A 25,314-nucleotide genomic window follows, 5' to 3' on the forward strand; every position below is an offset into this window, starting at 1 on the left:
CTTCTTCCCCCTCCCCTCCTCACCGGACCTGCTGGCTGCTTCCGGGGTACAGCACGGAGCCAGAACAGGCAGGCAGCCTGCCTTAGCCTCCCTGCACCACTGACCGGAAGCCGCCTGAGATAAGCCTGCACGCCAGCCCCACGGTACTGCCCCAGCCCTGAGCCCATAGTCCAGAAGTTTGAGCAGAAAAGAGGCTGGAGCAGGAAAGAGGCAAAATTGAGGTTTTCCAGGCTTCTTATATCTTCTGCCATGTGGAGGGAATCCCATTGTTCTTACTGTGGAAATTTACAGTAGCATGATGGTGTTTTGAGTCACATGTCCATGCATGATTTCGCCTAGTCACAGAAGTCCATTAAGAGTAGTTAGGCGTCTTCCAGTGTAAGTTAAATGTACTGTAATGGGCCATTCTACTTGAATAGTTCATTCAAGATGTGCAGGCTAAATACCTTTTGGGCGCTACCCCAGGAGCAAACATTTGAAATACAGGGACAGAGCCAATACTCATAACTTCAAATACAAAAATGATACATGCATACAAATAGCATAATCATATTCAGCAAATCATAACCTTTCCACAGACATCTTACATACCACATTTTGTACAAGATTTGTGGCAAATATATAACAGTGGTTGCAACAATGATCTATATGGTCATATTTTAATCAGATGACATCACAAAAGGTTAATCCTGTTTTTTAATAAATTTTTTAAAAGCTTCAATGGACAAGCTGATAATATATCTAATATAAAGTTGTTATGTTTGAGATTTCTCATTGGTGTTACCTAAACAAAGTGTGTCCTATATTGGATTTCATGGTGAGTAATGATATTAACAGCATGGCATTTTATTTTAGAATAAATAACCTATCCACATAATTATGGAAGACATTGACATAGAAATCGCTGGACAAGCACCAAAGTATTCTACTAATGTGGATGTAGATGACAGGTAAGTGTTTGGGTATCACATCTTGTCTGAGTTTGGCTTTGGATCTTGTTTGGGTTGATTATTTTTTTCAATAGCTCAGTGGGACAAACTGTCTCAAACAACCTTAGTATAGTTTTCAGAATGAAGCAGGTGTTGTAGCTGGCTTAAAGCCCCTTACATTGAGTGCAGCAGCCACCCTTCATTCAGGGTAAGAAACAATAGTGCTCTAAAAAGATGGGCTCATGCTCACCCAATGCCACTCAGGAATTTGAGCTATATAGGCAGAATGCTAGGCTGGGCATCCTTTGGCAAAGGGGGTGTGTTAAGGACAGAGAAGCAGGAGATAGAAGGCTGGTCTACACTGAACATTTACATCAGCATAGCTATATCTCTCAGGGGATGGAGGGTGAAAACCTGCACTCCTGAAAGACCAACCTAACCTCTAGTGCTAGGTCAACAGAAGAATTTTTCCATTGACCTAGCTACTGCCTCTTGTGAAGGAGGTGGATTAACTCGAGTGCCAGAATTCCTCCCATCACCGTAGTGATGTCTACACTGAAGTGCTACAGTGCTGAAGTGGTACTGATGTAGCGTTTTACGTGTAGACATACTGAGAGATGAGCAGACAGAGACAGGGAGAGACAGAGAAAGCTTGGACAAGCACAGGGTGTCCAGAGTGTGACCCAGGGAGAAGCCAAGACTTCTGGGTCTTCTGGGTCTGGAGAAGCTGGCTAAATAGGCTTGAGGTCATAAGCAAAGAACTATTTCAAATTTGATGACAATATATACCTCCAGATCAGTGGCACTGCTATGGGCACCCACATGGCCCCACAATATGCCAACATTTTTATGGCTGACCTGGAACAATGCTTCCTTAGCTCTCATCCACGCAAGCCCCTTCTCTACCTACACTACATTGATGACATCTTCATCATCTGGACCCATGGGAAGGAGACTCTGGAAAAATTCCACCACCATTTCAACAGCTTCCACCCCACCATCAACCTCAGCCTGGACCAATCTACATGGGAAGTCCACTTCCTAGACACCACGGTGCAAATAAGTGATGGTCACATTAACACCACCCTATACCAAAACCTACCAACCGCTATGCCTACCTTCATGCCTCCAGCTTCCATCCCGGGCACACCACACGATCCATTGTCTACAGCCAAGCACTGAGGTACAACTGCATCTGCTCCAACCCCTCAGATAGAGACCAACACCTACAAAATCTTCACCAAGCATCCTCAAAACTACAATACCCATATGAGGAAATAAGGAAACAGATCAACAGAGCCAGACATGTACCCAGAAGCCTCCTACTGCAAGACAAACCCAAGAAAGAAACCAACAGGACTCCACTGGCCATCACATACAGTCCCCAGCTAAAACCCCTCCAACGCATCATCAGGGATCTACAACCCATCCTGGACAATGATCCCACACTTTCACAGGCCTTGGGTGGCAGGCCAGTCCTCGCCCTCAGACAACCTGCCAACCTGAAGCATAATCTCACCAGTAACTGCACACCGCACCATCGTAACTCTAACTCAGGAACCAATCCATGCAACAAACCTCGATGCCAACTCTGCCCACACATCTACACCAGCAACATCATCACAGGACCTAACCAGATCAGCCACACCATCACCGGTTCATTCACCTGCATGTCCACCAATGTAATATACGCCATCATATGCCAGCAATGCCCCTCTGCTATGTACATCGGCCAAACTGGACAGTCCCTACTGAAAAGGATAAATGGACATAAATCAGATATTAGGAATGGCAATATACAAAAACCTGTAGGAGAACACTTCAATCTCCCTCGCCACACAATAGCAGATCTAAAGGCAGCCATCCTGCAGCAAAAAAACTTCAGGACCAGACTTCAAAGAGAAACTGCTGAGCTTCATTTCATGTGCAAATTTGACACCATCAGCTCAGGATTAAACAAAGACTGTGAATGGCTTGCCAACTACAAAAGCAGTTTCTCCTCCCTTGGTTATCACACCTCAACTGCTAGAAGAGGGCCTCATTCTCCCTGATTGAACTAACCTCGTTATCTCTAACCTGCTTCTTGCTTGCATATATATACCTGCCCCTGGAAATTTCCACTACATGCATCCGACGAAGTGGGTATTCACCCACGAAAGCTCATGCTCCAATACATATATTAGTCTATAAGGTGCAACAGGACTCTTTGCTGCTTTTACAGATCCAGACTAACACGGCTACCTCTCTGATACTAAGCAGAGAACTAACTCCTATTGTTTGATTCCTCCAGTATTCAGGGAAAACAGGACAGTCCTTGTAAATAAACAAACGTGATTCAAAGAAAACATCTGATTCTACCATCAGTTTTCCCTCCTAATTGGAACAACTTGTAACACCCTGAATTTTGCTAAGTTTTCAGGTCAAGAAGGGTAACGCACATATAGACAACAGCTAATGAGCCTTATTGTCTTCTCACAAAGGTTTTCTACTGGTTTAACTCCATTGACTTCAATGGAATTACTCCTGATTTACATCAGTTTAAGTGAGACTGGGTTCAGGCCCACTGGCTTTAGAGTGGATTTCATCTTTAATTCTCTGTTTTGTGTCATGTGCCCAGCAATGGATTGAATTTCTTGTTCTTTACAAAAGTGTTTGTTTCTATTTTAAGTAAACTTGTGCTAATCTGAGCTCCTGGGGACTGCTGCTGTTGGAACGGTTTTCCAAGTGTTCCATCTACACAGCCATTTTCTCTAATTTCTCATCTCAGAGGAACTGTGCAGGCTTTTTATTGATTTCTTAATAATTTATAAAAAGATATTCAATATGCTGCTCTGCTTTTGGCATGCACTCCAGTCTGGCGCCACATCTTAAAAGGGCAAGTGTCACAAGATGGCTCAGAGAGATATAAATTACAGCTCCCTGTCCCCCTGTAGCTCCCTAGTCCCGAAGGGGGTGTTCACCCTGAAGGAAGGTGTTGCCACCACCTATGCTTCTGTAGGGTTTGTTGAGGGTAGTCAGCTTTAAATGGCATAAAAGCCCCATTGAGGTTGAATCAGCGCATCCTGGCAACCCATGACTATGCGCCATCCCCAACTAATACCACCAACTTGTGGGTTGTGATGGTACCTGGTAGCCGCCTCGGGTTTGCAGTTTTTGGATGAACGCTACATCATTTCTAACAAAGATTGGCAGGGCCGCTGTCTATGCCAGCCACTGGGTTGAAGCTGGGCCATAAACTGTGGTTCTTTTGACTGTATCTTACATCTTTCCTCTGTGCAGTTAAAAAAATTAAAAACTTTGAAAATTAAAAGGTCACTGAGATAACAATTTAAGAGAAGCAGCACAGAATTCAGTCACCTTTTGTACCCTTTCAAGTCTAGGCTGCTGTGTGAGGTGGAGAGGCCCCAGGAGTAACTCAGCCCTGAGGGTCTGTCTAAATTACGAAAATCTCCCCAGGCTGCCCTATGGCCCGCAGCACTGTAGACTGCAGCCCCACCCCTGACATGCCTTTCTCACTGCCAGCTGGGGCCCAGCCAGCCTCTTCCTAAGGAGGGGGCCGAGTGGCAGGGTCACTACAAAAAATGCAGGGGCTAAAAGTCTATAATACTCTGTACAATACATGTACAGATAAAGTCTATACATGCCATGTTGCTGCACACTGACCTATGGAACTAGCTAATCAAGAGCTGCACAACTCTGCACATATGCTGCATTCCCAATTTCCTCATCGCTAGGATCCCACTTTACACATGCATTGCATTCCGAGAGGTGTGTGTGTGTGTGTGTGTGTATGGGGTTTCCCCTCACACACACACTTTGCATTGTCATGCAGCACATGTGTATCTTCCCCAAACACCATCTCTCCTTCCGGAGTGGGCCTAGAAGTGGAAGGGGTGGAGGAAGCAGAGTGAGGAGATGGCATCTTGGGGTTTTGGAAAGCAGGGAGCTGGGTCCAGGGGTCACAGAGGCCAGTGTCCCAGGAGGGATCCCCCATCCCTGCTCCAGCTCATGGTGGTCACTGGCAGCTTCAATAGCTGTTTCTTCCCCATCTCCAAGGACTTGCCCTGGGTGAGAGAGACTGGCTGGTATCTCTGCCCCCTCTCTTTCTCTCCCACCAGAGAAACTGGGAGGACTGTTGCTTTTAAAGAAACAGCTATTAAAGTTTGGGCCTTAATTTCTTGTCTTTTAATATGATTCCCAGCAAACCAAGTTACATTTTTATTTCCTATTACTAACCCAGCTTTGGCGAAGAAATGAACATCTTATGTTACCTGTGCAAAAAAAAAAAAGAAAGATAGAAACAAAACAATAGTAATGTTTTTACTATCCTAGTTGTATAATTTCCTAATTTATGTAGATTTGCATCCCTTCTTCCCCAAAACACAAAACTGTGTGTCTCCCAAAGATAATACATAATTGCTGGGGTTGGAATTAATTTAGGTGAGGAGATCTATAGGTGGGTCTTCCCCCCCACACACCTCTTCCCCCTCTAGTCACATAAATATTCCCGCTGGAATCAATAGAATTACTCGACATGAATAAAGAGAGACAAGGTAGGTGAGAGAACCTCTTTTAGTGGACCAACTTCTATTGGTGGAAAGGACAAGACTGAGCTATCCACCAACAGAAGTTGGTCCACTAAAAGATATTACTCTATCTATGGTGTGTCTCTCATATCCTGGGACCAACACAGCTATACCAACACTGCAAACATCACACAAATAGAAACTACTGATGTGGATAAGAGCTTTTAGGATCATCAAGGTCCTGATACGGACACCACCTCCATATGGATGTAGGAATCCAGCCACATGGAGCACTTGCAGGATCATGACTTTAATTTATGTTGCCTCCTTACTACATCCTTTTTTTCTTTTGCAATTTTTGTTTTTTATATTTTACTTTAAGATCCCATTAAGGTTCAGTGGTTTAATAGTATTACCACATCTGCTAGAACAGCCCGAGTTCAAACGGTATTAGAGCCAACACAAATGGTCTAGTGGTTACAGCACTACTTTGTGACTCAGGAGACGTGGGTTCAGATTCCTGCATTGCTCTAGGCTTCCTGTATGACCTTGGGCAAGTCACCTAATGTGAACTCCTGAATGTGTTGAAGTCAATGGTGGAATCCTGAGAGTTTTGTCATTAATCTCCCTGTCTTTCATCCCCCATCTACAAAATGGGGATTATAGTACTTCCTTACCACACAAGGGTGTTGTGAGTGTAGGTACTCTTAAAATACTGTGATGCACTCAGATCCTATGGCAATGGGGGCTATGTAAGTACACAAGATAGCTAGGAAGTAAAATGATGTACATATTTGTGCCAATCTTGTGAAAGTGGAAATGTCCCGTGTTTAATTTCTATCTTTCAGGAGACACAAAGAAAAAGAAGAAAAAAGCAAACCATCTGAAATCGTTGGTCCAATCACAATTATAAGCAAGAATATACTTGTAATGATAGTAACTACATGTTGGTCTAGTACACATGTAGTGAAATGTGAGTTTTCATGTCTTCCAAAATCATATTATCCCAGGTTTGTTGCATTCATTTTTGTCCCTCGGCTGCTTTAGAATTGTAGTTAACTCTGTAACAACTAATTACAAATGCTGCTCTCCATCCATATGAAGCACTCCCAATGCCATCTGTAGGCATTTCACCACACAGGGTAATGTTGGAGAGATGCCACTTGAACTTTTCTATACCTCTTTTATATTTCCACTGATGATGATGTGATATATAATCCAAAATACTATTCTAATGTTAAATGAATCAAAGCATTAACTTCCTAACATTTTATTGTAAATAATTTATTTTGTTAACATTCAAACAACCAAGAAGACATACTGGTATCCACTGACTAAAATAATCTGATATTTACTTCTTTTACTCATTCCCATCAGTTTCGATATGCAGACGGGCTGGATATAACTCTTATGGTATTTGGAACAATAGCAGCACTACTGAATGGAGTTTGCCTTCCTCTGATGTCACTGGTTTTTGGTGAAATGCGCGATGGTTTTGTGAGTGGTTGTATATCCCAGGAGAGATTATGTAAGGAAACAGTTCATATATTTTATTTATTTTGCTTTTGTTCATGTTCCTTTCCCCTCACCCATTTATTTCCTTGTGATCGCCTTAGCTTTCCTGTGAAAAGAAGGGCTAAAAGTAAGTCCAATTTGTCTGGTTTTTTTGTTTGTTTGTTTTTATTCCTGTAGCAGAGCTTGGCTATGTGGGTGTTTTCATGGCTAAGTAATTATCATCCTTACCTGAGAGAAAAGTTTGGGAAGCAGTAAGTCTTCATGTAAACGTAGTAGATTTCTTCGGCTTCTTTCATTTGTTTAAACTTCACTCATCGTGGCCATTCATTTTATAAGTGAAATTCATCCCTTACTACAAATCTCACACAAGGATTAATAGTCCTTGAGAGGATTTAAATGGTGTTGCAGGCCTCTGCACAGGGATGGATTCCACCTTATGACAATGGGCAGCGTCTTCATGAAGAAATGCTTACATGGAAGAGTTACTAATTTTAATAAATTCCGATCCCACTTGATGTGCTGTACAGATAGTGGTGACCCGTTAATATTCTTCAAGATATCACTAGCTGTGTTGCCTATGGAAATAAAGGCTTCTGCTCTACTTTATTTAGGTTGATGGTGCTCGGTAACTTAATGTTATAACCATGGGCCTGGAACCTCTCTCCCCACTTCATTTGTGCAGGTAGAGAACAATGAAAAAGGGCAGAGCTGGGATGGGGAGCATGAAAGCAGGGGGAGGGGGCATTTACTTCCCTCAGTGGCTTCTATCACCCTCAACATTAATTTTTGTTCTGCATCGGGACAAAACTGAGACCTTTCCTTTTTTTTTTTTTTTGCAAAATAGAGCATGAGAGACAGAACTGCCAATAGCCAGATGGTTAGGGTACTCCTCTGTGATGTAGGAACTATAGGTTCAAGCCCCTGCTCTGATTTGGAGCAAGGATTTGAACATAGGTTTCCCACATCTCAGCTGACTGCCTAATCACTGGCTATTCCGGGTACTCTCTTATTATCACCAGAAATCCCATTCCGGACCTGAGAAACCTTCTGGACAAAAGCTTGGTTGAAGCTAATATGTTTCTGTGAAAGGTTCTGCTTCAATGAATCTGTTTTCTGTTGAAAAATTTCTGAGCAGCTCCAGTAGTAAGTTTGAAGCTGGAGTAAAAAAAAAAAAATACAAAAAATATTGAGCCTGAAAAAGATATATGTAACGGAATTCGGTATATTTCTTAGTCTCAAATTTCTTATATTGTTAGCGATGGTAGTAGATTTGCAGTAGCACCTGGAGGCCACAAGCAGTATCACAACACTATACTACTAGGTGTTGCAGACATGCGCGCGCGTGCACACACACACACACACACACGTAACAAAAACATAGTCCCTGTCCCAAAGACTTCACAGTCTCAGTAACAGATTATTTATACATTTTAAGATCTCAAAAACAATGTTAAAATCATAAAGGCATGTGTTTAGGAGGACCACTACCAGTTACAAATAAATTTGAGAAGATTCAATAGCCCTCCCCTTCTGGGTCTAGCATTTTTCTCCTGGCCTCACTTAGCCCAGAGCAAGGTCTCTAGGTGTGGTGTTGGGAATCCTGATTAATGAACATCTCCGCACTCATCCTGTTTAGGTAGGTCTAGTAGACTGCCGGGACAGAGTTATAAGATCACAGATATTTATGCTTCTAAGTTATATTCCATAACAAGTTCTGTACATATGGAACAGAATTTTAAATGTTTCTTATGGGTCCAATTCTGTAAACTTTACTGGGATAGTGAATACTTACATCAGCACGGTAGTATTTGCAAGATTGGATACTTGATCAGACACAGAATAATGACCCAGGCAGCACTTCTAAAGATCATTGTGAATCTGGCAGTTCTTTGCTTGGAGAAATAACATAATAAATATGAGGTATAGAGCTACTCTCAATTTGTTTGAGAAGTTCACTTCATTCTGCTCCCATTGACTGTAGATGATCATCACATTAACCAGTAAGGAGTTAACAGCCTATGCCAAAGCAGGCGCAATAGCAGAAGAAGTCCTGTCATCAGTGCGAACTGTTGTAGCCTTTGGAGGACAAGAGAAGGAAATCAATAGGTCTGACTATCTCAATAGTTAATGTATTTTTTAATGTATAACTTTGTCTGCAGCCACAATGACTAACATGTTTGTCTTTTTAACAGATATACAAATAAACTAGGAGAAGCAAAAAACCTTGGTATAAAAAAGGCTATTGCTTCTAAGCTGTCTCTTGATTTTTTTGTACCTAATTATAAATGGATGCTACGGCCTTGGGTTTTGGTATGGAACTACCTTAATTCTTGATGAGAATACTGGCTATTTAATTGGGACTGTCCTGGCTGTAAGTGTCATATTTTCACATCAGTGTCTTTCTACAAACTCACTTCATTGTGAAGGTGATGTTGAGTATATGATATGTTGGCTAAATGCAGGGACAAGAGATATCATATGTGTGGAGAATCCGCAACTGCTCAGGAGCTGGGTTCTTTCTGTAACTTCCTGCAGAGCTGGTTGTGTTCTGTAAAATATAAGTTAAAATTAAGTTCCTTGCCCTTTTGATTGTGAAGTTGTGTTTGGATACCAGGGTAATGGGCACTAATATAAGAAATTTAGATAGGCAGAAGAGAATCTTCACCACATAACTGGTTTGTTGTTGTCTTTTTTTAATGTAACAATAAAGCAGATGTAAAATTTTCCCCCATTCTTCTCAGTGAAGTTTTCACTCTGAGGTCAAATAAAGATGACTTAAATCCACCTGATTTTGCACTTCACAATCATAGCTGTTTCAGCCAACATGCTTATCTAATAGAGTGAGGCAAATAGTGATTTCTTTCATGATATTAGTATGAATTTGTATAAAAATTTGTCTCTGCCATATTTGCGTCTCTTCTATGTTTGTTTTCTGTGAACATTCATGCAGTTTGTTTTACCAGCACAAATGTGCATAGAAGATGAATGTTAAATTTGCTTTCCAGAAGCATTCACACCAGATACAAGGATTATAATAATTACAGTCAGAGAACAGAAACAATACCATGCGACTATATGACCAATCAGAACTAAATAACAGTAAATGAAGTTAATTGAAAACGTATTCAGATCATTTAAAATAACTAACAAATTAGAAAAAATCATAATCTGCTCATGGATTTTCCACAAACAGAAGAGAAGGTGAAATTTGCCTAATAGATTCTTCCTCACAAATTATGTGATCAGCTGTTAGGTAGGGTGACTGCATGTACTCCTCACATCTTGTGTTTCTCTTCATTTGAAGGATATTCGACTGAATAAAGTTGAAAGTTTGACTGTGGAGTTTTGAATTGTTTGGAAAATTGAAACTCTATTTACTGGTTGCCTTAAAACTCAGAGTAATAGTGGGATTTATGGTGTAGTCAGCTAAAGATATGCTGGACTTTCGCAGTGTGGTTTGCGGGTTTTCTGAGTTTTCTGTAAAACTTGATCTAGCAGCGGTAAAGGCCATTGACTTTAATGAGCCAATAAATATTTTTGAATGACCTTTTTGTATTTTTAACAATATTTGGTGTTAAAATATACTACAATAGAGACAAATAGAACAGAAAACAAAAATAGTCCTTTTCTTTCTGTTTTATGTCGAAATTCCATAGAATTTTGCCAAAAACCCTTCTCAATTTCTATTGTTCCAGACTATAAGGTATTGTGCTGGAATTCCAAGGTTAAAACTTAATTCTTTCGATACTTAGGAATGTCTTGTGAATGACACATCGATGCTGGAGCTGATCCTGCGGTCTTTTCTGAGGCATAGCTCCAATGGTCAGAAATGGGAGTGTTGCCTAAATCAAGACTATAGGACCAGCCTTTAATTTTGGATTTGTTTTCAGTGTGGGTTTCATCTTCTTCCTCTAGGTTTTCTTCTGTGTAACTTTTAGTAGTTATTGCCTTGGCACTGCAGCACCACACTTTGAAACTTTCTCTATTGCTAGAGGAGCTGCCTTTAAAGTTTTCAAGATCATTGATCAGGTATGGACCCTTCTACCCTGTCCTCATAATTGGGCTATTATCTTATATGAGAGCACTAACAATGCCAATAGAAAAATAAAGTAGTAAAAAGCAAAAAGCCATGGTAATTTCCTTTGAAAAATAAAGGAGGAAAAAAATAGTGTTTGTCAAATGGAAAAAGACCAAACTGGCTTAGCAAGAAACATTATGTTCAGGCTCTTAAAAGGAAATTGCAAACAATAGAATCCAGTTACCAAAGCAAAGTAACTGTGGCAGTTAGTCTTAGATTGCAAACTACCCAATGCTAAAGTAGGTGTGGGGTGGGAGATGTTTTAAACTGTAGATTAAAAAATATGAAATATTCAGGCTATAATATCTCCCTCCCTCAATTATGCATTTGTAAATTATTTGCTTAAATTTTAATTTTTTCCACTCCCCAGAAACCCACTATAGATCGTATCGGAGGGGTAGACGTGTTAGTCTGGATCTGTAAAAGCAGCAATGAGTCCTGTGGCACCTTATAGACTAACAGACGTATTGGAGCATGAGCTTTCGTGGATGAATACCCACTTCGTTGGATGCATGTCTATAGATAGTTTTTCTTCAGATGGACACATACTCTGTCACATAAAGGGAACTCTTGAATTTATTAATGTACAATTCAGTTATCCTTCAAGACCAGATGTCCAGGTAGGAGAAACACCTATTCTGTGCTGTGTTGTAGTCACAGTGACTTCAACTTGAAATATGGCATGTTACTTGTGTATTATGCTAAAAGAGTTGTGTGCTTTAGAGGATAGGATGGAAGCACTGCAGTTTGGAGTCAGGAGGTTGATTTGAGTTCCATGCGTAGAGAGGAAACATCAAAGAAGGCATGGAGAAGAGTGTTGGAGAAGAATGTAAAAAGGGGTTGTTAGCCAATAGAATGTTTGAGCTGAGTGAGGCAAGAAAAGTGTGGCCTCTAAAGAGGAGAAGAGAAGAGAGATTTGAAGGAGCAAAGTTATGCAGGGTCCTAAAGGTGAGCCCAGGGGCTTGAATGTGATGCAGGAGGCATGCAGGAGCCAATGGAAGGACTTCAAGAGGGACTGAATGTGGTCAGAATCATGTCAGTAGATGACTTTTTGCTGCAGAACACTGGACAAATTAGAGTATGTGAGGTGTCAGGAAGGGCAGGTTCCAATGGTTGAGGTATGAGACAAGATCAGAGCCAGATTTTGCAATGGGAATGAGTGCGTTTTTAAAATGTATCAGGGATAAACCTGGCAGGATTTAGTGACAGTAGGGTGACCAGATGTCCCAATTTTATAGGCAGTCCCAATATTGGGGGCTTTTTCTTATATAGGCACCTATTTCCCCCCCACCCTCTGTACTGATTTTTCACACTTGCCCTCTGGTCACCCTAAGTGACAGAATCTCATTAATTTGAGATTGTTCTACATTTTATTTTATTTTTAACTACCACAAGGTTTTGAAAGGTCTCACTCTGAAAATTGACTGTGGACAAACGGTGCCATTGGTTGGAAGCAGTGGATGTGTTAAGAGCACAATGGTCCAGCTGCTTCAGAGGTTTTATGATTCACAGGAAGGAGTGGTGAGTACAGCCATTCTAGAGCATAGTACTGTTTGCATGGGTATTAAAATAGTAATATACAAAGAATTATAGCTATACAAGTCCTCAAGGAAAAAGGAGACAAGTGGAGCACAAAGCTGGGGATATTGTACCCAAATATAATACACGAGATTTTGAGCCAATCAGCCGCTGTTCTTCCCATCTGATGCTGGGAGATTTAACAAAAGTCTAACTCTTACAAAGTGAGCCTTACAGCCCTCAGAGTGTGGATCACTTGGAAGTTACATAAATCACTGGCAGCTTTTTAAATACTGTCGTGTGTTTTCTGTTCTGAGCAGCCTCACCCTTTACATTAGGAATTTGTTGCAGATGCTGGGCTTGGATTTAGAACACCCAAACACACACTTGGCTGGTGTCCTGAATGTTGGGTAGCCTACTTGCTTAACGGTGTTGTTTATAGGGTTTCCTGTGGAGGGTAGATATTGCCTTGAATTGAAATAAATATAATGTTTAACTATTAAATATTATTCAGGAGGCACCCTCTAAATGCAGATCTGTCCTTTGCTGGCAAATCTTTGCCAATGAGTCTGGTCCCAGATCTCAGTTTGAATCACCTGCTACCTGCTATTCAGATCTAGCTCCAGTAGATCTAGCTGATCAGATCTACACTCCTCCAAGGGACCTGGGGTCTCATGGTATTTAATACAGTATGTGATGAGAGGAGAGAGAAGCTATTGTTTTTTAAGCTTAACTACTTTAGGGGTGTTCATATGCCATGCTGATAGGGCCATATATGTATCTAATTTGATTGAGGTAACATGACCACATAGGAAGGTGAGGCCACTGATTATCCATACTTAAGTTACTCCATCCTTGCTGCTCACTCCAGAACCTGAACTTCTTGTCCTGGTGCTGTGAATTGGCAAGCAAGTTTTGGAGAGATGGGTCAGGGTCCTGTCAGGACAGTCTCTGGGCTTGACCTTCTCACAACTCTGTCCTCCAGGCCACTATGTAATGGTGATCCCCCTCATGTGTGAAATGGGAAAAAACACCACTGTAACAAAATACAGCCAAGCACACTCCACCCCGGCTTCAGTGTCGCACAGTCCTGTGAGAGTGCACGTAGAAGACTGGTGTTGGTCTCAACGATTGCCTGACGCTTATATCTGTCCCCTCCTATTTGCTATCCAGACAAAGAATTTTCTTGGGCATTTCTGAGCACAGCTAAAGTGTAAAGTGCCAAACCTTGTGTTACCTCCTTCACCGTATGGATTACCTGCATTGGACTGATCTCCCATTTAAGATACATGATGGTTGTTCTTTTCCCGTCTATCCTCCTTGCACCATGCTTCATGCAGGCCTTAGGGTTGTTGCATCGCAGGCGTACATGAACAACGCTCAACAATCAGTGTGATTGGCAGCAAAGTCCTTTATTTCTCTCCAGCATGCTCTTATATACAATTAAGGCCAAGCAATCAAGCAATTGCTAATTGGTTAACAAGGTACACACAAGCACAGCTGTGACTTCATAGGGTAATTGTCATTCTGTCCCACTTTCTAATTTATTATCCTGTTTACTGCCTACTAGCAGATAAGAACTAGCCTCAACCTTGGAACTTGCATGTCAGTTTCTCACACTCTCATGCACAACAATCCCACACCTCCCCCCTTTTCTCATAATAAAAAGGGAAGGCACAGTAAAACATTCCCAGCTCATAGCATCACATTACTACAATCTATTACACAGCAAAACTAAAAGCAAATCTAAACACCAGCTGCCTAACTAAACCGTAACAATATCTTCCGCAGTGCCCTACTTTTACCTATACATCCCTCCTCCAGATAACGCAAGTGGCCCAAGGGGCCAGGAGGGTTCTGCCAATGTGCAAACACCCACAAAGCAGGTTTCCAATAAGGGCTTCCACTGCAGCAACATGGGGCAAGCAAAAGGCCGTAGTATTTATGGCACTCTGCGCCAAAATCAGCCAACGCCGGGCCCACTTCGCCGGAATCCACCTGGGACCTTAAAAACAATCTTAGCTAGGCCACCTGGCATTCCCCTACTTTCTCATAACAACTTTATCTCATCCCTCTATTCTTGTAACCACGCTGCTGTAATTTTCCACCAAGGCAGCATAGGGAAGATGCAACCGAACATCTCCCCCCTATTCTTAAACACACAAAAAAATTAAAAACATCCAAGAAACTACTCCAAACTGTATAGCAAAAGGCATGCAAAACAAAACAAAAAAAATAATATATCTTATGCTACAGGGCTCACCTATAACCATGCAAATTTTCAACATATAACACCAACAACACCAAACAAAACAAACATAAAAAACCAAGGGTAAAACAAATAAATGGTGTAAATTCTGCAGGGTTCCCCCCTTCTCTACTGCTCACCAAATTGTGACAAATTTCTGTTACCAATTCATCCCTCAAATGTCAGGTGATCAAACTAACACTGAGGGAGGGGGGGGTCCTAGAGAAAACACAACATAAACCACATAAAAATCTTAACAACACAACAATAATTCTGGCCAGAAAAACAAACACCACAAAACAAAACATAAAACACAAAACATAAATTTAAACTCTATAAATAAATGCATGGTACATTAAATGCTATGCAGCTAACACCAATTTTCTTTAATATCTAAAAAACAAAAACAAAACTACCCCTACTGGGCAATTAACCATTACTTAAAATATACCAAAAACCCTATATAGCTTGCAGGCAAAACAGGGAAATTACTTCATCAGGTAAATCATTTACAATAATACAATTGCTTCCTAGCTTACCTCTAAAATCCAAAGCTAATCACAGCTTAAAATTCTTACTATTAACTTCTACTATTAAACACTAAAAAAAAAAAATCACCACTTATATGCCCATAAAACCTAATACAATCTCAATTACATAGCACTATATACATTCTTCAGCTAATGCAACAAAATTATTCATAGCCAAACAATTACAAACTAATTTCTTTGCCTAAATATTTTTACAAACATTTCAAAAACACCAAAAACTTTTCTCTTTAGCATCTTTACAAAATTCAACTGCTATTCCCTCCAGCAACCACAGAGTTAACTTTTTACTCTGCCTAACATTACTCGCTTGTAGTTAATTACCTTTTCTATCAACTACACCCTCAAGGTTATCAACCAGTTTTCCAAGCTTATTGTCTGTTGCCTGGCCGCCTGGGCCCGATCCTTTTTTCCTTTCCAAGTTCTCTGTCTATTGCCTGCCTGCCTGGGCCCGATCCTTTTTTCCTCTTGCTAGACCGTTCCTTTCATAAACACTAACTTATCCCACTATCAATTTAGCTAGGAGGGTGTACTTCTTAACTAGCCCCTACCCTTCTGGTCTCTTCTATGAACAATTATCTATACTTTCCCACCGTGGGGGCTACATTCTCATGCATATAACTTTAATTACAACATCTGCATTCAACCTATCTATTATAATATTGGCTACATCTAATATCAAGCAATCTACAACAGCCAATAATCAGCACATAACACAAAATTAACAAAAATCTAATAAGGCTAACAAAAGCACTTTACATAAAGGTACTTCGGGTTACATAAATTCAAAGCCATTCTCCCAAATTACCTAAATTTATGCCTAAATAACCCACAACTCCCCCCTTAAGAATACTCAACAAACCTTTTGGCTGAGTTTTCTCAAACTTTAAAAACAAAAAACAATTAAACTCTAAAAAACTGGGGTTAGTAACGGGGGGGGGGGGTAACATCATTTACAATCCAGTTGGGGGGGGGCAATACATGCTAAAATTTTATCCAAAACACAGGGCGCAGCCTGTAAAATAAACCCCAAAATCCAATCAATACCACATTTTTTAGCAGGAGTCCCAAATTTCTTCCTGCCAGTGTACAATTCTTCGTTTCTTCACCAGGGTCAGTTCTCAATGTCCTTTTAGTCAGGAATTTCTGGACTTTGGCAATATCAATGATGTGAGTGTTTTCTCTTCTTTTCCACCACCGTCGTGGTTCAGCTTCTAAGGGGGAAATAATCAGGACATCATCCTGTAGTAATTTTGCTTCTGCCAAAAAACAACAAAAAAAAAATCCAATAACACAATGGGGGCTGCAGCGGACAAGGGAGAGGTCAACCAGCACGTTACCTTGTCCTTTTTTCCTGCTGTTTAAAAGCACAATGAAACTAAAAAATAATTAGGCCAATCATCAGTAGAAAAATTCTCCTGATGTGAAGGGGTCTTTTGCAATAAAATCATGGGTCCAGGCAATCAGTCTCCTGGTTGCAAAAATGGCAGGGCTGCTAGGATCTTTGGGCAGCTCTTCCATACCTGTGAAAGGAGACAGCTAACACATTCCGTTAGTGCCTGGCAGGATTTTGCAGCTCTCATTAGCTTTTTTGGGCCCAGTCAAGCTCTCTTTAGTCTGGGCTGTTCGCCAAGTCTTAGCTGTTAGCAATGTGTGTCCTTGACTGGGGCGAGAAAAGAATGAGCTTTTCTTCGGTTAAATCATTTTGTTCTCTCTCCTTCCCTGCTTGGCTTCTTTTAATCTGTGCAGCCTGTGTCAGAACACCCAGCTGTTGCTGCTCATACCGGAGAAGCATAACGGTTTTCCCGGCACTGTCCCCGGCTCAGACCAGCCAGCGTAGGACGCCTTCCCCAGGCTCCTGCCAAAACAACTTACTTGCTTGTAGGTCCGAACGACCTCCGGGGCCACGGCACGAGCCTCTGCCTGCGCCGTGCACTCCAACGTCTTCCCGTCCAGGGCTCGCTTCCAGCGGAGCACCTCCTCGTCCTGTGCCCGAAGGCCGGTCAGGAGGAGCCTCCCCAACTCCCCCTCTCTTCTTAATAAGTAAATCAGTGCAGCAGGGGAAATCTTTCCCCCCTGTCGGTTCATAATGTGCAAATAAAGCTTCTGTGTTATCTTTTCTTCAGCTGATACAGCGGTACTCACGTTAGCTGCTCTGCCCTTCTCCACCGCGGCTTATAGCCGCCCTTCTCCTCCGCGGCTTATAGCCGCCGCTTTCCTCCGCGACTTATAGCCGCCCCTCTCCTCCGCGGCTTATAGCCGCTCTCCTCAGGGCTCAGGTGCGCCTCTCTTTTCGGACGCCTGGGGGCTTCTCCAGCACTCCCCGCTGCAGCTCCTCCGCTCGCCTCTGGGCTCAGGCTCCTGGCCGTTCGCCTCTGGGCTCAGGCTTCCGACACTATCATCATTCGATACGAGTCACGTCAGGGTCCGGGGGCTTCTCAAGCACTCCCCGCCGCGGCTTCCAGCCGCCCGCCTCTGGGCTCAGGCTCCTGGCCGTTCGCCTCTGGGCTCAGGCTCCCGACACTATCATCATTCGATACGAGTCATGTCGGATAAGCACTCCCCGCCTCTGGGCTCAGGCTCCTGGCCGTTCGCCTCTGGGCTCAGGCTCCCAACACTATCATCACTCGATACGAGTCACGTCGGGGTTAGCCGCTCACCTCTGAGGTCAGGTGCGCCTCTCTTTTTGGATGCTCGCCTCTGAGCTCAGGGCTTCTCCGCCTGGGTCAGGCCACCGACACTTTCATTCGATACGAATCACGTCGGGGTCACCATTTGTTGCATCGCAGGCGTACATGAACAAAGCTCAACAATCAGTGTGATTGGCAGCAAAGTCCTTTATTTCTCTCCAGCATGCTCTTATATACAATTAAGGCCAAGCAATCAAGCAATTGCTAATTGGTTAACAAGGTACACACAAGCACAGCTGTGACTTCATAGGGTAATTGTCATTCTGTCCCACTTTCTAATTTATTATCCTGTTTACTGCCTACCAGCAGATAAGAACTAGCCTCAACCTTGGAACTTGCATGTCAGTTTCTCACACTCTCATGCACAACAATCCCACATAGGGTGTGTGTCAAGAAACCATAATACCATACGATTGATAAGCAGAAATGGCCTCTGCTGGTTTCAAGTTTTCCTCTCCTGCAAAAATGAAAAATATCTCCAGCCAACACTATGTAAGGGATGGAAGGATTCAGATTGAGGGCCCCTTCCTTTTCCCTTTACTTTGGCCTTACTGCAGATGTGGTGCTGGCAGAGGCAAATCTCCACTTGGTGTATGGAAACATCTGGCCAAGGACTATTTCTTCATTGAAACAAAAATAAATCCTCACTTTTCTCATGAATCCTAAATCTGCCCTAACAAACCGAATGGGAAGATTTTGTCCTAAACATCTGTAGGTTTAGAAAGATTCAAGAACAGGAGTGTCTTTTTGACCCGTGTTTGAACAGTACCTAGCACAATGCGGTCATGGTCCATGACCAGGGTTTCTAGGTGCTACAGTAATACAAAATAAGAAGAAAAATAATAATATACAACCTCAGGCTCTCATAGTCTTTTTCTTTCTTTAGATCACAGTGGATGGACACAACATAAAGTCCCTTAATCTGAGATGTTACCGAGAATTCATTGGTGTGGTCAGTCAGGAACCTGTTCTGTTTGGGACAACAATTAGAAACATTATAAGATATGGTCGAGAGGATGTAACTGATGAAGAAATTGAGAATGCAGCAAAAGAAGCAAATGCTTACGATTTTATCATGGAGTTTCCTGATGTAAGTATGGTACTTAAAATAACCTGCATTCTTAGAAATGAACTGAAATAAAGTGAGATATTGAGATATGACCATAAAAGAAACCATTTTTTGTGTGTGTGTGACAGAAGGAATTTCCAGCAATTGCAATGTTTCTCTAAATTCTCTGAAACAGACATCTAAGGAAATGGAAACAAATCTAGGCTGGGGTCAGGGGAGGGATAACTGTGAATCCAAAAGCTGGAAGCATGGATGACTCTGATATAAATGCATCTTAAAAGTAAGAACTATGGTTGTCTTTCCTTCAATCTCAGCCCCAAGTTGAGGGACAGCTGCCCCTCTGCAAAATCACAGAATATGGTAACCAAAACTCAGCAGCAGCTGATAAATGTAAGCACAAAACATTGTTTTTTACAGCCACCGTGTGGCCAAGAGTGGAATTTGCAGTGTCATTCAAAATTTGTATTTTTAGGCATATAAGGTGGTGATCAGTAATAGCTTATGGCACAAAGGCACCAGTTCAATAAGGCACTTGAGCATGTGCATGACTTCAGGCACATGAGTATCCTCACAGTCAATAGAACTACTTACATGCTTCATAGGGTGACCAGATGTCCCGATTTTATAGGGGGCTTTTTCTTACATAGGCATCTATTACCCCCCTAGCCCAAGCCCGATTTTTTACACTTGCTATCTTGTCACCCCAGTGGTTCAAGTTATGCAGGTGCTTCAGTACCTGGCTGAATCAGGGCAGCAGATCTGACATGTATTTTTTGAGGGGTGCTGTGGCTGAGTGAATAAGATTTGGGTCTTTCACATCAGAAACCTGTGTTCCAGTACCAGATCAAGCAGAAACTCCCTCTATCGCCTTGGGCTGCCCCTCTGGTCCTTAGTACCCCATCTGAAAAAATTCCATGTCCACCTACTTGTGGGAACATTTTTGCTACTGAAAATGACTTGTGTAGATTTCATTTCAAATGGGATTTGTGTCCTGCACTCTGGGGATCAGACAATATATAACCTTAGCTTTCATTTCTCTAGGGTGCTCCCGTAATACACAATTATCTTGCTCTCACTGTAGGCCTGATCCAAAGTCCATTGAAATCAAGGTTGGGGGGTGGCGTGTCTTTCCATAGACTTCAATGGACTGTGGATCAAGCTCTGTTTAGTGTTTAATTGTCTATACTGCAAAACTGATGGTGTCTCTGCTATTTTCTCAGAAATTCAATACCCTTGTAGGAGAAAGAGGAGCACAGATGAGTGGTGGCCAGAAGCAGAGAATAGCCATAGCTTGAGCTTTGGTTCGCAACCCTAAAATTCTCTTGTTAGATGAGGCCACATCTGCCCTGGATACCGAAAGTGAGTCAGTAGTCCAAGCCGCACTGGAAAAGGTAAATGCTGGGTTACTGACACAACCTCTACTTCCATCTTCTTCAATCAAATATATTTTCTTTCAAAACAAGGAAGAGATGAATAAGATTATTATTGTACTGCAATGACAGGGGTGATTTACTCAATTACTGCCAAATGCTGCCCATTGTTCAGCTGTAACAATGCTGTAGCCCCATTGGGAACAACAGTACCACATGGTAACTCTGACCAGGGCCCAATCCTGCAGTGAGGCTCTGTACGGGTAAGCCCTCAGTGCAAGACTGGGGTCTAAATCACTAAGATATAATGAATGTATTGTTATGTGGTTATGGGGCCCAAAAGTTGCCCTGATGCACATGCAAACCCATTGGCTACCACCAGATTGTAAATAGGGTGCAAATCGTTGAGGGCAACATTTGCCCTTTGGCAAATAATTTGTCACTGTTAGAACTTTTAGAATCAACATCTTGTCTGTTTCTTGAAAATCAATTTTAAATACACAAACATCTGAATTGGTACAATAAATATTTCTGTACTTTCAGATCATCAGACCAATGCTAACAAAAATGCCAAATGGGGTATTGTTAATCTTTTGGGTGTGTAAATCTTGATACCTTCTAGTTAATGCTTTTCATAGAGATGTGCACTGCCAAAGAAGTGTGCATTGATTGTTATTCCACTGCATGTCACTCCAAAAAATAGATCCTCAGCACTGACGAACGATTTGTCTACATTGCACTGGCAAAGTGCACCAAAGGGATGTGATTTGTGAAACATGGTAAAGTGTTGTGCTCTAACTGCCCTTTAAAAGATACCTAGTTCATGTTTTATAGATTCATAGACTCTAGGACTGGAAGGGACCTCGAGAGGTCATCGAGTCCAGTCCCCTGCCTCATGGGAGGACCAAATACTGTCTAGACCATCCCTGATAGACGTTTATCTAACCTACTCTTAAATATCTCCAGAGATGGAGATTCCACAACCTTCCTAGGCAATTTATTCCAGTGTTTAACCACCCTGACGTTTAGGAAATTTTTCCTAATGTCCAACTTAAACCTCCCTTGCTGCAGTTTAAGCCCATTGCTTCTTGTTCTATCCATAGAGGCTAAGGTGAACAAGCTTTCTCCCTCCTCCTGATGACACCCTTTTAGATACCTGAAAACTGCTATCGTGTCCCTTCTCAGTCTTCTCTTTTCCAAACTAAACAAACCCAATTCTTTCAGCCTTCCTTCATAGGTCATATTCTCTAGACCTTTAATCATTCTTGTTGCTCTTCTCTGGACCCTCTCCAGTTTCTCCACATCTTTCTTGAAATGCGGTGCCCAGAACTGGACACAATACTCCAGTTGAGGCCTAACCAGTGCAGAGTAGAGTGGAAGAATGACTTCTTGTGTCTTGCTCACAATACACCTGTTAATGCATCCCAGAATCACGTTTGCTTTTTTTGCAACAGCATCACACTGTTGACTCATATTTAGCTTCTGGTCCATTCTGACCCCTAGATCCCTTTCTGCCCTACTCCTTCCTAGACAGTCTCTTCCCATTCTGTATATGTGAAACTGATGGTTCCTTCCTAAGTGGAGCACTTTGCATTTGTCTTTATTAAACTCCATCCTGTTTACCTCAGACCATTTCTCCAATTTGTCCAGATCATTTTGAATTATGACCCTGTCCTCCAAAGCAGTTGCAATCCCTCCCAGTTTGGTATCATCTGCAAACTTAATAAGCGTAATTTCTATGCCAATATCTAAGTCGTTGATGAAGATATCGAACAGAGCCGGTCCCAAAACAGACCGCTGCGGAACCCCAATTGTTATACCTTTCCAGCAGGATTGGGAACCATTAATAATGACTTTCTGAGTATGGTTATCCAGCCAGTTATGCACCCATCTTATAGTAGCCCCATCTAAGTTGTATTTGCCTAGTTTATTGATAAGAATATCATGCGAGACCGTATCAAATGCCTTACTAATGTCTAGGTATATCACATCCACTGCTTCTCCCTTATCCACAAGACTTGTTATCCGATCAAAGAAAGCTATCAGATTGGTTTGACATGATTTGTTCTTTACAAATCCATGCTGGCTATTCCCTATCACCTTACCACCTTCCAAGTGTTTGCAGATGATTTCCTTAATTACTTGCTCCATTATCTTCCCTGGCACAGAAGTTAAACTAACTGGTCTGTAGTTTCCTGGGTTGTTTTTATTTCCCTTTTTGTAGATGGGCACTATATTTGCCCTTTTCCAGTCTTCTGGAATCTCTCCCATCTCCCATGATTTTCCAAAGATAATAACTAGAAGCTCAGATACCTCCTCTGTTAGCTCCTTGAGTATTCTAGGATGTATTTCATCAGGCCCTGGTGACTTGCAAGCATCCAACTTTTCTAAGAGATTTTTAACTTGTTCTGTTTTTATTTTACCTTCTAAATCTATTCCCTTCCCCTTAGCATTCACTATGTTAGGCATTACTTCAGACTTCTTGGTGAAGACCGAAACAAAGAAGTCATTAATCATCTCTGCCATTTCCAAGTTTCCTGTTACTGTTTCTCCCTCCTCACTGAGCAGTGGGCCTACCCTGTCCTTGGTCTTCCTCTTGCTTCTAATGCAGGGGTAGGCAATCTATGGCATGCGTGCCGAAGGCGGCACGCAAGCTGATTTTCAGTGGCACTCAGGTCCCGGGGCCTCTGCATTTTAATTTAATTTTAAATGAAGCTTCTTAAACATTTTAAAAACCTTATTTACTTTACATACAACAATAGTTTAGTTATATATTATAGACATAAAGACCTTCTAAAAACGTTCAAATCTATTACTGGCACGCAAAACCTTAAATCATAGTGAATAAATGAAGATTCGGCACATCACTTCTGAAAGGTTGCCGACCCCTGTTCTAATGTATTGATAAAAAGTCTTCCTGTTTCCCTTTGTTCCTGTAGCTAGTTTGAGCTCATTTTGTGCCTTTCTAATCTTGCCCCTGCATTCTTGTGTTGTTTGCCTATATTCATCCTTTGTAATTTGTCCTAGTTTCCATTTTTTATATGACTGCTTTTTATTTTTTACACCATGCAAGATCTCATGGTTAAGCCCAGGTGGTCTTTTGCCACATTTTCTATCTTTCCTACCCAGTGGAATAGCTTGCATTTGGGCCCTTAATAGTGTCTCTTGTTAATATAGTCCTGTTTCAAATGGGACTACATGAATGTGAACCAGGTACCTTTTAGGGTATGTCTACACACCAATTAAACACCTGTGAGTGGGCCCATGTCTGCAGACTTTTGCTTGTGGGGCTCACGCTGTAAAACTGAGGGTAGACATTTGGGCTTGGGCTGGATCCTGAACTCTGGGACCCTCCCCCGTCATAGGGTCCCAGAGCCTGGTTTCCAACCTGAATGTCTACCCTGCAATTTTAAAGACCCACAGACTGAGCCCCATGAGTCTGAGTCAGCTGACCTGGGCCAGCCTCAGGTGAGATATTGCAGAGTAGATGTATCCTGGGTGTCTTTATGCCACTCTGAAGCCTCTTACACTTACAGAAGCCTCAAGAAGACAGTTGAGAGCTCCCACAGTTCAGGAAAACTCCTGGGAGGTGTGAGACTAGCGTAGCCAACTTCATGCTACCTGGACCCCTATACAGCGGCATTTTGGGGCAGGCCCAGAGCACATGTTGCTCCATCTGAGCCTCTGCAAGGAATCAGTCCCTATGAGACTGTTCTACATGGCATAACCTAAAGCAGCTCAGAGTTTAGCTTTTCTAATTTTGAATAGAATAATTAAAAAGAGAGAGAGACAAGAAAATCAGGCGAAGCAAAAGAAGCTTTCTGAGTTTGCTGAGTGTGGATGCCGGGAAGCAGGTCTCCTGTAGCTCAGCAGAGACAGGACCAGGATATGAAAGGTTTTAGTTGCCAGCTGTGGAAAAACTCACGGATTGTCAGGATGTTTAGCAAATGAAATCGATGGGAGGAACTACAGTCTCAATATGACCAATTAGAGTAAATTGCACTAAATCTCCAAGCCACAGGGGACACAAATGACAATTTGGTTGTTTGTTTACAGGCCAGCAAAGGTCGAACCACTCTTGTAATAGCTCATCGGCTTTCCACCATTCGGACTGCAAATGTAATAGTGGCCATAGCGGATGGTGCTGTGGCTGAAGTAGGAACACATTCAGAGCTTATGGAGAAAAAGGGGTTATATTATTCACTTGCAACAGCACAGGTACCTTACAAAGATACCAAAGTTTTGCTGTAAAAGTCCTTGTTTGTGACATATCAACTTCATTTATTGAAAATAAGCAGGTTACGCATACACTAGTACATGCATTAAGTTCTTTACTCTGCCAAGAAGTGAGAGGCACGATGGTAACTAAAAGCCAAATCACCGCCTCCTGCAAAAAACCAAGATTGTTCTGTTCGTACATGTCGCTCCTCCCCCCATGCATCCCCAAACCCACAGATACCTCAGGATGTGCTGAAATCAGGCCCCCTTCCCCACCCTCCAGCTTCCTTGTAGCATAGCTCCTTTGGCAACCGCTGTGTGTGGAATCCCAACTAAAGGGGTGGATGGAAGCTTTCACAGCACAAAGGTGGTTCCAAAGAAAAGATAACAGTCTAGTCTAATTCTATTTCCTAATTTTGATGTTGGATCCACACTATGCACAGAATCTGTCAGAATCCAGATGCCCCCTAATGGCTAGACAACCAGGTGCTTGTACAATTACAGTTGTAGTGCAGGTGTGTATATACACCATTTTCAGCCTTTTTCCTCACTGTTGCTCTAGCACCCAGAGCAACTTCAATGGTAGAAATTGTGCTAGCTTACTG

At 42.1% G+C, this 25,314-nt stretch overlaps 1 pseudogene; it reads left to right on the plus strand.

The window, feature by feature from the left end:
- Positions 1–879: 879 nt before the first annotated feature.
- Positions 880–25,314, plus strand: part of LOC120397243 — a 32,197-nt pseudogene continuing 7,762 nt past the window's right edge.

This window comes from Mauremys reevesii, linkage group 2 (genome assembly GCF_016161935.1).
Source record: "Mauremys reevesii isolate NIE-2019 linkage group 2, ASM1616193v1, whole genome shotgun sequence".
Taxonomy (NCBI): domain Eukaryota; kingdom Metazoa; phylum Chordata; order Testudines; family Geoemydidae; genus Mauremys; species Mauremys reevesii.